The sequence below is a fragment of the Mustela erminea genome, chromosome 4 (genome assembly GCF_009829155.1).
Source record: "Mustela erminea isolate mMusErm1 chromosome 4, mMusErm1.Pri, whole genome shotgun sequence".
Classification (NCBI taxonomy): domain Eukaryota; kingdom Metazoa; phylum Chordata; class Mammalia; order Carnivora; family Mustelidae; genus Mustela; species Mustela erminea.
In genome coordinates this window covers 117,234,848-117,250,722 of record NC_045617.1, presented here as the reverse complement: position 1 = coordinate 117,250,722, position 15,875 = coordinate 117,234,848, and the positions used below count along the sequence as shown (strand labels likewise).

Here is a 15,875-nt window from a genome sequence, read left to right as displayed (position 1 = left end):
TTCTCTCAACTTATACTAATAATTTATCATGCTTTAACCATATTTGAAGCACCATTCTCAGTATTTGACATGTATCAGCTCATTTAATTCTCTCAACAATCCTAGGAGGGAGGTCATGTAACTCGCTTAAGGTTACACAGCAGCAGAGCTAGGATTCCAACACGGTTCCAAGGAGACTGTCCTCTGAACTTGATAACTAGTCCTTCAAAGCTCAGATCAAGTTCTGTCACCTTTCTGAAGTTCTCAGCTGCTTAACAATCATTCTTGTCTCTTGAGTCCTTAAGTAAACCACTCATTTATGACTTACCATTGAACCTAGGTTGTTATTTATCTTTTGTGCACGTATTCTAAGAACAGGCTTTTTTCTCACTTATTCTGCAACAATGCTACTTAGAACCTAAGAGAAGCTAGTATCTGAAATCTAAAAGTGCTTATTAATGTAACTATAAATGACATTTCGTCAATATATCGGAGATATATACCAGACTCTGGGTTGAGTGCCTTTATATGTACAGTCTCATTTAATGCTCACAACTGCCCCTCCTCAATACTGCAAATGAGGAAATGAGGCTCAGAGAAGCTATATATCTTATTCAATTTCACAGTGTAGTGATAGTCTTACTTAAGAGTCTGTACCACACTTTTCATCTGCAGTGCACCACAGAACACCTTGAAGAATCAGTCCTAACCACAATGAAGTTCAACTTGCACTTACTCTGCGGCATGACTCTGAACAATAAGGATTCAGGACCAGAGGTGCAGCTGTTGCCCCCAAGAAATTTGTAGTTCAGTAGGACTTCGGGACCAAACTGCCCTATCACTGGCAGAGTCACCATCACCAACTTAAAAATGTTAACTTCTATTTTAAATCAAAATATCAGAATGGGGTGCCTGTGTGCCTCAGTGGGTTAAAGTCTCTGCCTTCAGCTCAGGTCATGATCCCAGGGTCCTGGGATCGAGTCCCACATTGGGCTCTCTGCTCAGTGGGAAGCCTGCTTCCCTCTATCTCTCTGCCTGCCTCTCTGCCTACTTGTGATCTGTCTCTCTGTCAAATAAGTAAATAAAATCTTTAAAAATACATATAAGAATAATCCTGGGAAACTCTCTTCCACATCACTCACACTCCCTTCAGGCTCCCTCACTTCCTTTATGCTCAGACTCCTCTCTCTAAGCTTTTGTATTATAGAGTAGAAGGATCCCATTAATCCTAACAACCATTAGGATATCTAAATTTAATTTAGTGATATCTCAGACTCAAGGGTATATCTGATAGATTCCATGCCCATAATGAAATGAGTACTGAAAAACAGCTAGAAAAAAGCAGTAGCGAAAAGAGGGATATGAAAGTTACAGTGTAAAGGAAAGAAAAAGCAAGAAAATGTGCACAAATATAAGGTAGAAAGTAGAGTCCAGCATAAATTCAGTGGAGAAACACAGATAAATAATACCAAAATCTAATCCATTTTAGGATATCTGGCTCCTTTTTTCCTTTTCCTAGCCTCTAAAGGAAATAGAAGGGAAAAAAAATAAATATATATATTTATTTTCTAGCCTCTAAAGGAAATAGAAGGGAAAAAAAATAAATATATATAAATAAATATATATATTTATTTTTTTCCCTTTTTTTTTTTTCCCTTTTTTTCCCTTCTATTTCCTTTAGAGGCTAGGAAAAGGAAAAAAGGAGCCAGATATCCTAAATATATATATATATTTTTTTTCTTTATAAAAAACAACTGAAAAACCATTTACTAGAAATAGTATATAAATTAGGAGATTTTTTCCAAGAAACCATTCATTTTAGAATTTCAGAGCTGCGGGACGCCTGGGTGGCTCAGTTGGTTAAGCAGCTGCCTTCGGCTCAGGTCATGATCCCAGCGTCCTGGGATCGAGTCCCACATCGGGCTCCTTGCTCCGCAGGGAGCCTGCTTCTCCCTCTGACTCTGCCTTCCACTCTGTCTGCCTGTGCTCGCTCTCACTCCCTCTTACAAATAAATAAATAAAATCTTTAAAAAAAAAAAAAAGAATTTCAGAGCTGCAAAGAAACCTTAAAGTACTACCTAATCCAACCCACCCATTTTACAATTAAAATAAGGCTCAGAAAGGTTGATTTTAAATTGCCTAAGAACAAATGGCTACTGAATCTCACCCCAATGTCTACACCTACCAAACTAAGCTTCCTAGAAATGTATTTTACTCCTCCATTTTCCGCTCTTAATAACTATTAATTAGTTTCTGCATAAGCATCTCACAATCTACTTATTATTGCTAATTCCCTTAGAAGAAAATAACCATTCTGGATTAGGTTAAAGCAATATGAATTTTATTCTTTTATTCCCAAAGTCAGTAATCTCAAATAGGGTCCTGGTTCTTACCAGGAGATTCAAACATTTCCCAGAAGAGCATAAAGAAAAATGATCTCCGAAAGCTGATCAAAAGCAAGCCAAACTGATAAACTACAATCCACTGGGAAAGGAATCAAGCCCAAGACCCCTGGAGGCTGGATGACAGCTAGTGGGAAATGCAATGGATATAACTTATTTTCCCGTTTCTATTTTATGCCTTCCTACTAACCACAGGTTTCCTATCTTTCTGACAAACATCAATGCAGGAGTCTGTAAAAGAAAAGAAATGAAGAGAGTATCCTGTCACTTTCAGCAAAGGTGGCTTTTAGACAGAAACTATCTTGACCAGGAAACATGGCGTGAGGGGTAAGTTTTAACGTAAACCCATAGACTCATACCTTTAGCCTTAAAAACACCAGGAAGTCCTGAAAATGTGTTATGTACACTTAGAATTTCCTCCACTGAAAAGCACTTCAAGATATGTTGGGCTGGAAGGAACTCATCCTAGGCTGTGGCCTCATGAAGTCTGTTGTTTACACACTGCCCCCCCCCCATAAACTGTGGGCCCTGCCAGCCACTGTACTCCAGGGTATTTGAACTGATCCTGAAGTCTAAAATAGAACCTTAGCTTAAATACAGTGAACACATAGGCCTTAATACTGATGTGTTTGCCTTTAGAAGGCTGACTGAAACCTTCTCTGGAAGGGAAGAAAATGTCTTAGTTTACTTTAGGAACATAGCTTCCTTTATTATGTACATGAAGTTCATCATAGATTAGGAACAATCTCCTGCTTTAACATCTTAACCAAATCAAGATTATTATACTGAAAATGAAAAGGACAAAAAGATTAAAAGAGTCATTATAAAGTTAGAAACAAACTGTTTTAGTGACTCAATGAATTTAGGAAGTAAGAGTAAAAATAACCAACAAGAATAATGAAGTTACTAACAGCTGAAGAGGAAAACTGGGAAGAGCTTTTCAGCTGGGGGTAAGGGGAGGGGTGTTCGTGTGCAGCTGCTACAGGGATGGTATTTAAACATATTTAGTTTCAAGACATAGGTAAAAATTTGGGCCTCAAGTTTAGACAAAAGATAGAGATTTGCGGTCTAGAAAGCCCGAGCATGATTAATGTTTATAGAGAAAGAGAAGGTTATGGAAAAAACAATAGCAACCCTCAGATATTACACTTTGAAGATAACCTAACCTTTCAGATGAATAATACTTATCATACAGATATGGAATATTTGGACTGCTTTGTTCTAAATGAAAAGCTAAAAAAAATTAATTTTTTTTTCAGGCTATGAATTAACAGGAAAAAAAACTAACAATTAAAATAGTTTCAAAATTATGGTTTGTCCAAAGTCAAGTCTCTGAACTAAAACACAATGCTTCTAAAGTTTCTCTATTTGTAAGAAAACTTTTGGAAAAAAAACAGGAAAAATCTGATGCACCAATACTACTGCTATTTTACAATAGTGGTGAGAACTTACAAGCTCCCTTTAACCAAAATGCGGATAATTAATAAATTTGGAGAACAGGTATATGGAAGTTCATAATACTATTCTCCCCAGTTCTGTGTAGTTTAAAACTTCCATAGTTTAAAAAAAAAGTCTTTAAAAAGCCTACCTACAGATATTTTAAAAATTCTTTTTAATTAAAAGAACTTTTTTGGGGCGCCTGGGTGGCTCTGTGGGTTAAAGCCTCTGCCTCCGGCTCCAGTCATGATTCCAGGGTCCTGGGATCGAGCCCCGCATCAGGCTCTCTGCTCAGCGGGTAGCCTGCTTCCCCCCTCTCTCTCTGCCTGCCTCTGGGCCCTACTTGTATCTAATCTGTCAAATAAATAAATAAAATCTTTAAAAAAAATAAAACTTTTTTTGAGAAAGCATGAACACAAGTCGGAGAGGGCAGGGAGAGGGAGAGAAAGACTCCCAAGAAGGCTCCACCCCCAGCAAGAGCCCAAGGTGGGGCTCCATCTCATCACCTGAGCCAAAAATCAAGACCAACTGAGCCACCCAAGCACTCCAGGTATCTTAAAAATTCTATCTGTCGTTAAGGCTTGACAACTCAAAACAAAATTCTAACAGACAAAAACTTTTCAAATAATGTTTTATTGATTCTCAATAGATTAATGAAATTTAATGTGTATGAAAGGGAGAAAAGATCCTGTCATTTTAGAGGACTATACATATATTCACTAAAAGAAAAAAATCCATTTACCCATGTTGGCTGACGCTGAAGAACTGTTATTTTTCTCTTCAAAGAACTTTTAATTTTTGTTAAAAAAAAAAAATATATATATATATAGTCCATATAAACATATGGTTTTAGTTAGGAAAAGCAAAATAAACATTTATTCCCAGTATCAATGATTAATTCATTGGACATGCTGGTTAGCTATCATATTATCTCAAACATCTTCCACTCTAGTAAATAATCAAATAAACAACTTTTTACAGAGATGCAAAAAAAAAAAAAAGGGGGGGGCCAATATCCATAAATTAGAAACAAATATTTTAAATTATATAAACTAATGAGGGAAGAAAGTTGAACGTTTTTAACAATGATCATAGTTTAAGCTAGGATTTAAATAGATGAAATTTAAGTCGTATCACTCTACTGAGACTATGATAGTACCGCAACTAGCAGAGAACAAATCGACCGCTTAGATTTACCACTTACTGATAAGCAAGAGTAGTATATATGGTTTACAAGCGCATATCTTTCCTCTCTATGATAAACAGCACCACCCAAAAATGATAAGTAGATTTGTTTGCCTTCTCTTCATCTGTAAGTTCCAAGAAATAAAAACTATACATGTCTGTGCAAAACCTAGCACGCTATAGGGGTACAACTCTTCTAACAGGAATAATCACTACCTTCAATTCCCAGAAAAGTATTGCTAGCTATCAGTCTCACTTCCTAGGTGATGTGCATAGGATAACAAAATCAAGCAGGGTTTCCTTGCTGGCAGTTCTGCCTTGAATCATTTTCAGAATCTTATTTCTTCTAATGAAACAGGTCATTAGGAAACTTTAGAGAGAAGCGGAGTGTATACATCTATGTAAAGACAAAAGAAGGCTGACAGAGATTCTCTTTTTCCCCATCACTAGGAAAGCACTGATGAAGTCTGAATTGAGGTATTTCACTTTTTGCAGGTAACAAGATCACTGTCCTCTTCAACAAATTGTTGTAGCTTTTTTCCTAACTAAAGTAAAAATTACATACCGTAAAGTGTCCAGATCTTAAGTAGTCAGCTCAATAAGTTTGATCAAGCGCATACACCAACAACTGGTGAATCTTGATGTTCCTTGTATTAGGCCTTGCAACTTCTCTGTAAGTTAAAAATTATATGAAAATAAGAAGTTACACAACAAGTATACACTGAATTAGCATTACCTAAGGCAAGTTACAGAATACTTCTATCTCCCCAGAAAGGTCCCTTTTGCCCCCTTCCAGTCAACCACAACCCTTACCCAGAAGCCACTGTCCTGATTTCTATCACCACACCTAAAGTTTTGCCTGTTCTTATATTTCTCATAAATGGCATCATTTGGTACATACTTGTGCCTCGCTTCTCTTGCTCTGAATAATATTTCTGAGATTCATTTATGTTGTGTGAATCAGTAGTCCGTTCCTATTATGAAAAAAGCTGCACGAACATTTTACATCAATCTTTTTGCAAACATGTACTTTATTCCCCTTAATGCAGTAAGATTTCACTTAAAAAGGGGAGGGTTCCCACATAAATGAGCCCATAAAGTCATATAGTATAGAAAGATGGACTGATTGCCCATAAACATATCACAAAAATATATAGTTATATAAAATATAAAAAATATAGGTGTTTTATCTGTGTGAGTATGTATATAAATGAATAGATTCTGAGAAGTCCACCTGGAACCAACAAAGATATTTTTTAAAAACTTATAAAGTTCATAGTGAAAATAAATCTAAGATGGGAATGCTGTCTAATTTTTCTTAGTAAGTATTATGTATTAACCCAAGAATGCTTCAAAAGAGAAACAGATTTCTTTCCACCTAAGTTGCCCTGTTCTGCTTCAATGAAATAGCTCCTTCTCATAACAAATCTCCTCTCCAAACTAGAACTTCAAAATATTAAATGTTACCTCCACTACATAATAATTTTTTATGCAAGGTGTAAAACCCAAAATATGTGTTAAAATTACAAGTTTTATCTTATTGTCTTGCTTTTTAAAAAAGTTAAACAGGGAAATAATCCATTGGCTAATACTTAACATGGGTAAAGACCATTCCATCTTCATGGAGAATATATTCTGAAAAGGACTCAATCTCTAGAATGTTTTCTCCATCCAAAAAAGTAATTTACTACAGCATTAAGTCTATGACAAACACATCTTGACTTTGAAATCCCACTGCGTAATTTTCAGCTGAAAGCAGAGGAGGTTCTTTAATTTCCAGAGGTAGTAACATTAAGGAACATACATACAAATCTGATTTTTTAAAAGATCTGTTTGAAATTCCCAGCCCTGCTTTTGATAATTAGATGATCATTTTTAGGACTAGAAGTGGATCCTCATTTAACATCACTTATAAATTGCCAAGATGGAGGCAGAATGCTACAAATGGTTCTAGAAATTTACCACTGCTTGCTTTAGGAAGGGTTTGCAACTATAAAAGGAGGAAACAACCCTGTTTTAAAGGTGTTTGATCTTTGTTCATCTTTTATTCCTCCTCCCCCAAAATAAGCAACTTCAAGGACACACAATTCTTATGCACTACGTTTTTAAAAAACATTCTTAGCATTTGGATGTTCCTTAACTTTCACAGATGTGTGATTATTCACTTAACCCATTATTCACTCTGAAAATACATCATTTTCACTTTTCTAATAATTATACCATTTTCTAAAACTAGGAAAACAGTTTCGATTAACTTACAAAAACAACATCAGCTCTAAACAGCTACAACCTCCAACTTTCATTATCTTTTTCCTGTTTTAAAGAATTACAATCTTATTCTTATTTTTAAAGTGTTTTTCTTCCAGACCAAGAGTAGAAAACAGATACAATAAATGTGTAGACCCCATACTCCCTCTGGTGGTCCTTTATTCTCATTAACTAGCCGTTTTCCAAAAGACTGGAAGTAAATACTAAATTAAGCATAAAATGAACTTGCTCCATTTAAGGATTATATATAGCCTTAAATATTTAAGTTTCAACTGAGTACAGGCCCATTCTTTTCACTAAAAAACACGAGATATAATCATTTTGAGTACTTGAATTTTAGTGTTTCAAATACTGCTAAAATATCCTTAGTAACCTGTTACACAGATTAGTTACAAGGGTGCATAAGGACCTACTATAACTAATTTTAAACTGTCTCTTCTGACAGAAGAGTCTTTTACCTGGTATGTATCTTTTTCATAAATTAAGTCATACTTAAGTAGTTATCGATTTTTTTTAAGATTTTATTTATTTATTTGACAGAGAGAGAGATCACAAGTAGGCAGAGAGGCAGGCAGAGAGAGAGGAGAAGCAGGCTCCCCGCTGAGCACAGAGGCTGATGCCAGTCTCAATCCCAGGACTCTGAGACCATGACCTGAGCTGAAGGCAGAGGTTGAACCCACTGAGCCACCGAGGCGCCCTTGGTTACTGTTTTTAAATCAATAGTTACTTTCATACTAACAACCATTTAATCTCCTATGTGTATAGATTTCATTTTCTTTTACACTTTGGGGATATATTATCAGAAGTTAAAAATGCCCTGTAGGTCATTCCTCTCTCCTTGGCCATCTTGGCGACTGCTCTTGGTTGGGGTTTGTCCTGCATCTAAAGCAAGAAGATGGTGGCTGCACAGAAGAAAAAGTCACTGGAGTGGATTATCTCTAGGCTCCAACTCAATATAAGTGAACAGTACATGATGGGGTACAAGCAGACAAAATGATCAGAGATGGCCAAGCAAAACTGGTAATCCTAGCCAACAACTGCCTGCCTTGAGGAACTCTGAAATACAGTACTACATCACGTTGGCCAAAACGTGTTCATTACTAAAGCGGCAATAATATTGAATTGGACACAGCATGTGGAAAATACCAAAGTGTGCACCCTGGTTATCAACGATCCAGGCGATTCTGGTATCATTAAAAGCATGCCACAAAAGACTGGTAAAAAGTAAATCATGCAAAATTTTTCTTTAATAGGGGTGCCTGTGTGGCTCAGTGGGTTAGGCCTCTGCCTTTGGCTCAGGTCATGATCTCAGAGTCCTGGGATCGAACCCCCACATCTGGCTCTCTGGTCAGCAGCTGTATATTATAAAATATACAGCTCTCTGCGCAGCTCTCTGCTCAGAGCTCTCTGCTCTGCTTCCCCCTCTCTCTCTGCTTGCCTCTCTGTCTACTTGTGATCTGTCAAATAAATAAAATCTTAAAAAAATTTTTTTCTTTAATAAAACTGGCCGGAGATTGTTTGATAAAACAAAATGCACTGTAGAAAATTCAGAAATGTATAATTAAAAAATCTAATTTATTAATCAGCTAGGTTAAAAAGTTTAAATAGTTTCAGGGTGCCTGTCTGGCTCTGTCGGTGGAGCATGTGACTCTTGACCTCCAGATTGTGGGTTCAAGTACAACACCGGGTGTACAGATTTCTTTAAATCTTTTTTTTTTTTTTAAGATTTTATTTATTTATTTGACAGACGGAGATCACAAGTAGGCAGAGAGGCAAGCAGGGGGGTGGGGGGAGCAGGCTCCCTGCTGAACACAGAGCCTGATGTATGGCTCGATCCCCAGGACCCTAGGATCATGACCTGGGCAGAAGGCAGAGGCTTTAACACACTGAGCCACCCAGGTGCCCCAAATTACTTAAATCTTAAAAAAAAAAAAAGTTCAAATAGTTTCAGAATTATAAAATATACATATTTGGTTGTTCAGTATTAAATAATTACAGAATTTGCTGTGGCAAAATATGTACAATATAGATTTTTTTCTTGGGGTGCCTGGGTGGCTCAGCCAGTAAAGCATCTGCCTGCTGCTCAGGTTAATGATACCAGGGTCCTGGGACCAAGACCCAGTCGAACTCCCTGCTCACAGGGAGCCTGCGTTCTCCCTCTGCCTCTCTCATTAATAAATAATAAAATCTTTTTTTAAAAAGTACAGATTTTTTCTCTAGGAATTGTGAAAAATTACAGTAAGGGCCTGTATAGAGATATTCCAGTATGACATGCATATTACTGTCAAATAAAGCCACATTGATGTCTAAGAGGATCATCTGATTTATTCCTCAAATTAGCTATCTTAATAAATGTCCTTGTTTTTTGTGGTTCTATTCATTCAAAAATATTTGCCCACTCCCAAATTCAAAATTCAAAAGGAACCACACCTGAGGATAAATGACTTAAACACACTCACAATGTTTACCATATAGATGTGAGACTTCAACTTATGCTTAATTTTGAAACTGAAATGTGGTTGATAATTTTATGATATGGTCTACCACAAGTTAAAGTGGACAAAAAAAACCCAGTAAAATACCTAAAAACTGAATTTGAAAATGGGTTTTTAATTACAGTTACTTTATAAAGTTCTTAAATTATGCTTTTATATAAATAAAACTATGAAATATAAGTTTAATTTATCATATGTGGTATAGTTAAATATCACCATAGGATACAGATTATAATACTTATTATACATAGTAAATTACACACAGTAGTTAAACTAGTATATTCCTATACACTTTAAAGAACAATCACCTAAATCATCCAAAACAATGAGGACCCCCAGACTTATAAGATTCCTTACAACTATCTATATAGAATAAAACCAACTCTACAGGACAAATCACTGTTCAGCCAACCTTCCGTAAGCATCAAAAAGACAACTTAGCTTTAATAGCAATAATTTCTTCTACAGCAACAGAAAGACTATGTTCTTTCTTCTCTAGACGGATTCATTCTAAGCTAAGAAACTTTTAGGAAGGGGCGCCTGGGTGGCTCAGTGGGTAGAGCCGCTGCCTTCGGCTCAGGTCATGATCTCAGGGTCCTGGGATCGAGTCCCGCATCGGGCTCTCTGCTCAGCGGGGAGCCTGCTTCCTCCTCTCTCTCTCTCTGGCTGCCTCTCTGCCTACTTGTGATCTCTATCTGTCAAATAAATAAAATAAAATCTTTAAAAAAAAAAAAAGAAACTTTTAGGAAACTAAATAACCCAAAGTATGTGTTCTCTTCCAATCCAAGAATAAACAGAAAATTGAAGTTTTAATTAGTTGCCTAATCCAGTATTTTGCGTTTTTCATGTTGAACTGGTTAAAATTATGTTTTAAAAAAGAAATTCATCTAAACTACCATAACTAAAAAATTAAAGATTCAGAAAAATATTTGTTCTGTTAAAAGTTGTAAAGACAAAGACCTCATAACTTTAAGCCCATTGTTTTAGTGATAGAAAACATTTCATAAAACCATCTTTGATTTTGTTTTTAAAAATCCCAGTCACAACAAGCCTATTGGTTAAAGCATTCAGCTTTAAATGGTGTTACTAATTAGCTAGGTAAATAGTAAAATTATAATTCAGTAAAATACTAATAAAGTAGCATAATTAAATCAAAACTATAACTTTGTTCTTAAGAAGTTACGCTTCTATTAAATAAATATAAATCATCCCCAGAAGATAGTAAAGACACATCAGAAAAAAATTGAGCTAAATCAGGTGTTATAAATAAATTTAAATATGTAAAAACTACATTTAAAAAATTGTTATGTATTATTTTCAAATGTATTTTTTTCTGTAGATGCCTTATATTGGTCAGGGCCGTAACTGTAGATTAAGTAGAGGTCAGTTGGGAGAAAGACAAAGAGAAAATGGTAAGTGAAAGTATCACAAATAAAGATTTCCCTAAAAGAATAAAAAATCTTTCAAGTCTATCATTGAATTTTGATTCAAACACCAAGAGAGAAAGCTACTATAATTCTCGAAAGTAGAAACCCTCGGGAGTTGGGGGGGGGGGGAGGACAGAATTCCATAGACTATTAAAAATACTGAACCGAAATATGCCTTAACTTTTCCCTTGTCCACAATCTAACAAAATGGTAAGACAATGAAAATAAACACTCCTGTCTATCCTCAGCGAGGCAAAGAAAGCTCCCATTCAACGCTAAGCCTTATTCCAATGGAAAACATCCTCCTGAAAAGTAAATCCAAAACCACGAGCTCAAACTACTTCATGCAGAATTTACTGAATGGCGGCCAAACGTTGTACACGCTGTCCTGAACCACAGATATCTAGAGTTCTGCATTCTCCATTTACTCTGTACCTTACTATGCTTTTGCCACCACTGCAGAAACCGAACTGTTAAGTAAGACTACAATGTTCCTCCAAGCTCGTCCTACACGCTGCTGACCCCATCGAATGGTTAGGTTTGTTTTTAATCAATACTGGGTTTGGCTTCTATACGACCGCCAGCACAGCTTTTCAGACATCAGTGGAAGCAGTTCTAACATACTAGGAGTGAACCGAATGAGGAGCCCTAGAACAAGTTTTAACTGGCTTTCACCTGGCAAGAGAATAATCACCTGTTAAAACGGCGCTGCACCGGCACCCTCCAAGAGCGGCCGAGCACCGGGATGCTGTATCCCAGCCACTTGTCCCATGGCGGCAGGTGAAGGCGGAGAACACGCATCCACACCCACCGCCCGGGGAGCGCAAACCGAAAGCGAGGAGGGCAGCCGCGGGACACTCCGTTATCCTCGCCCGCCACGGGCCCCGCCAGGTGTGCGCGGCTCCATCGCGCCCGCGGCGTCCCGGCGCACCGCTCACCCCGGCTCGACTTCGCCCGCCGCCCGGGCCCCAGAAGGCGAAGTTTCTCTCCCGCCCGCGGCGGCTGCTGCTCACGCGCCGCCCGGCTCTCGGCGGGTCCCGCAGCCTGCTCCGGGCGGTCGCGGTCACAGGCGCCGGGCCTCGGGCGAGTCGGGGGCCGCCGACGGGAGCCGGAGCCGGGACCTGTCACCTCGGGCGGGAAACAAAAGCCGGGTGAGGACAAGCCGGCGCGCCCGGCCTCGCCTCCGCGAGGGGGAGCGCGGCGGGGGCGGGGAGCGGCTCTCGCGGCCGCCGGACTCCGCGCCTCCCAAAGGGAGCACCGGCCCCGCGGGCCGGCGGGTCACAGAGGGGCTCCGCAGTGGGGCTAGGGGCACCCGGCGCGCTCGCCTCGAGGCTTGCCCGGCACCGTTCGCCCCGAAGCGCCGCTCCGGGGGCTGGGAACCCATGCGTGAGGGTGCGCCGCAGCGCGGCGGCCCCCGGACCGCGAAGGAGGGAATTCGGCTCCCGGGGCGCTGCGGCCGCCCGCCCCATCCCTATGGCCATGGCGCCGGTACCTGTCGCAGTGGTTGCTCCTCGGCCCGGTCTCTCTCTGCCTCACCCGCGCGCTGCTCTACCCCCAGCCCGCCCGGCAGGCCGTCCGCGCGCTGGACGCCGCCGCCCGAGACTGGCAGCGCCCGCGAACCGGCCCGAATCCCCCGGGCAGCGCCCGGCACGGTCCCGCCCCTGCCGGCCGCAGGACCCGCCTTCCATAGGGCCCTGGGGCTGTCAGTCCGCCCCCAAAAGGCGCGCGGGCTGTCGCTCCGCCTGTCCGGATTGGTGGCCGCGCGCCGTCCATGCAAATGAGACCCCGCCCCCGTCCATTTGCACCTCCGCCTTGGTGTAAACTCCGCCTCTCCACAGCTGCCCACGTGTCTGGCCCTTGGCCTTTGTGGGGCGGGAGGGAAGGGATGGAGGAAACTGACCGACGCCCCCTCACACCATCTCTTACCTCCAGAGAAACTCATGCCTAAACAAGCTAGTTGACTTCACATCTGAATAGTATCTCTGAAAGCTCTACCCTCCTGTTTACCCGGCCTACCCCTCAGAGGATGGAGGGGGTAGGCCTGGCTGCTTGTGTCAGGTAAGCGGACTAGGTTAGCGCCAGGAAGTCAAAGATGCCCAGTTGAGCCTGGGGAAATCCCACTTTGAGACCGAGTTTAGCATGCAGCATTCCTCTATGGACACTAAGTGACTGTGAAGACAGTGGTTGGCCGTGGCTTTCTGCCTTTTTAGCGTGAGATACGAGGCGATTGAGACGGCAAAGGTCCTTAAAAAATGTTTGTGTTCTCTGATCGCCTCCTGTCGCACCCCACCCCTGCCATCAACAAAGGGGTAGACCTGCTGAACAAACTCTCCTTAAGGAGGGGCCAAACTCCTCCAGCTGGAAGGCTGGCTCCCTCTGTGTAGTTCCCCACAGAGATTCAGATGAGGGTCTTGAGTTGGCCGCACCTGGGCTTGAGTTGGCCGCACCTGGCCTTTAGGGGATAACTAAGTCAATCCCCTCACTGTTGAGGAAACTGAAACCTCAAGTCCCATAGCTATGGAGCTTAATAGTCACCTGTGGAAACCTGATGTCTCATAACCAGATCAGAAGCCACATCTCTTAGCTCCAAATCTGCTCTCTGCATTATGTCATGTTGGTCATTTAGGTATTTCTGAAGAACCTCTTCAACAAATCACCATCACCGCCTTCAGGAGGTGGTGCCTGCAGAGAGGGCAACTAGGACCAATACTGAAACCTCCTCAAGGGCAAGGGACCTGACTTAATGCCTGGAAGTTTCACTCTTTACCAGATGCCACTGAAACAATTTATTCATGCATTAATTCTACAAGACACTGGTGATTAAACCCAAACCCAACCTTTTATCCTTCAATGATTTGTTCTAAAACTTTCCAACACAAGCTGATTAAGAATCTACCAACAGGGGAGCCTGGGTGGCTTGGTAAAGCGTGGGGCTCTTGGTTTCACCTCAGGTCATGATCTAAGGGTTGTGAAATCAATCCCCTCCACCTGCTCTGGGAGTCTGCCTGTTCCTCTCCCTCTGCTCCTCCCCTTTCTCGTGTGCATGCGCTCTCTCAAATAAATTAATCAATTTAAGAAAAGAATCTACTAATAGCAAATGCTGTGCGCAGAGTATACATAGGTGAAAAGACACTGTGACAGCTCTTGAAAGCTTTAGCCGGGGAAATAGTAACATCCACAGCACCTGTCAATACCACTTACAGTTACAGTGGGCAGCTCCAAGAAGAAGCAATTGGCTCTTCCTGGGAAAGGCAGGGAAGGCTTCACGGAAGAGGTGACAGTAGAGCTGACTCCTAAAGATGGAGTCTTCAAAGATGGTGTTTGCCAGACGGAGGGATGTAGAAGAGGAGAAAAGGGGATTCCTGGACTCCAGAGGATAGTGTGAGCAGAAAGCACGCAGACCTGGAAAAGCCTAATAATTGAGGGAACAGCGAGGAGAAATATGGGCAAATCTGCAGGGCTGTGTGGTCATGTCACATGCTCTGGGACCAGGCTCTTCCAGGAGGAAGACAGAAAGGCCCTGGAGGCTGCCAGGCTGTGTTGTAACACACCGCAGCAAACAACAACAGGGCCTGTAGATACAGCTGCAGGCTTTTTTTTTTCTAGGCCAGAGTCTGTGGGGAACAGTCAGTTCCACAGTTCTGATGGCAGCCTGGCTGGCCCCACCCACTCTCTCAGAAAACCACTCCGGTCACTGCACTTGCCCTCCTTGGCATTTGGAAACACGTGTGCTTGCAATTTCCCCAAACACTGCTGCCCTTCAGAACTCAAAGATAACGTGGGCTATGGCTGCAGACACCTTGGTGTGGGACGGACAGCCCTTTCCTAATGCACTGAGTGGTTCTTTTCAGGGCCTGTTACCAAGGCTGGCTTCAGGGGCATGTGACCTGCACTTGGTTTCATGCTCTGCTGTCCCTGTCTTGAGATTCTTCATAATTTCTCAACATTGCATTTTCATTTTGCACTGGGACCTGCAAATTATGTAGCCAGTCCTACCTGTCACTGTCACTGGGAATACTGTGATCCTGCTCAAATCATATCTCATTTTTAAAGTACTTGGCATTCACTAGGTTTATTCACATGCACTGTATCACTTGAGTCTCACAATGGCAATGTGGGGTAGGTCTGCGTTACTAGCCCTATTTATTAGCCAAGAAAACTGAAGTTTGGCTAACTTCTCCAGGTAGCACCTCAAGGAGTGGCAAAGCTTGTATTTGAACTCAGCCCACGCGAGCCCTATTCCATCTGCTATGGAGCTACCTGTTGTTGATTTCAAAATCCTTTCAAAGACAGATTTGCACAGGAAGGATGTACTGGGTTTTTTTGTTTTTGTTTTTGTTTTAAGTAAGCTCTACACCCAACATGGGGCTTGAACTCATGACCCTGAGATCAAGAGTTGCACGCTCTAACGGCTGAGGCAGCCAGGTGCCCCAAGGATGCATTGTTTTAAGAGTCAGAACACATGCTGGAGTGAATATATGTCATTTTGTGGCTTCTTATCACATCTGCACAATTTTTCATTAATTTTGAAAAAAATTCAGCCATTGTATGTTTAAATACTGTTTCTTACTCTTTCCTTCTGGGCCCAGCTGAAATACCTATTAGACCTTCTCACTACATCCTTTTCTTTTATTTTTCGTTTTTTCTATCTTTTGTTCTTCAATGCTATGTTCTAAAAGTTT

General features: G+C 41.0%; 1 protein-coding gene across 8 annotated transcripts in view; it reads right to left on the bottom strand.

The window, feature by feature from the left end:
* Positions 1–12,845, bottom strand: part of FKBP5 (FKBP prolyl isomerase 5) — a 114,917-nt gene extending 102,072 nt beyond the window's left edge. For 3 of the 8 annotated variants that reach the window (XM_032340514.1, XM_032340513.1, XM_032340512.1), the window contains exons 1-2: positions 12,686–12,837; positions 5,569–5,674 (exon numbers count right to left, since the gene is read on the bottom strand). The gene's annotated coding sequence lies outside the window, so the exon portion shown is untranslated. Of the gene's footprint in view, positions 1–5,568; positions 5,675–5,904; positions 5,978–11,887; positions 12,126–12,685 lie in introns of those variants that run through there. The other 5 variants (XM_032340515.1, XM_032340518.1, XM_032340517.1 and 2 more) reach the window with 5 other exon arrangements.
* Between the last annotated feature and the right edge of the window lie 3,030 nt (positions 12,846–15,875).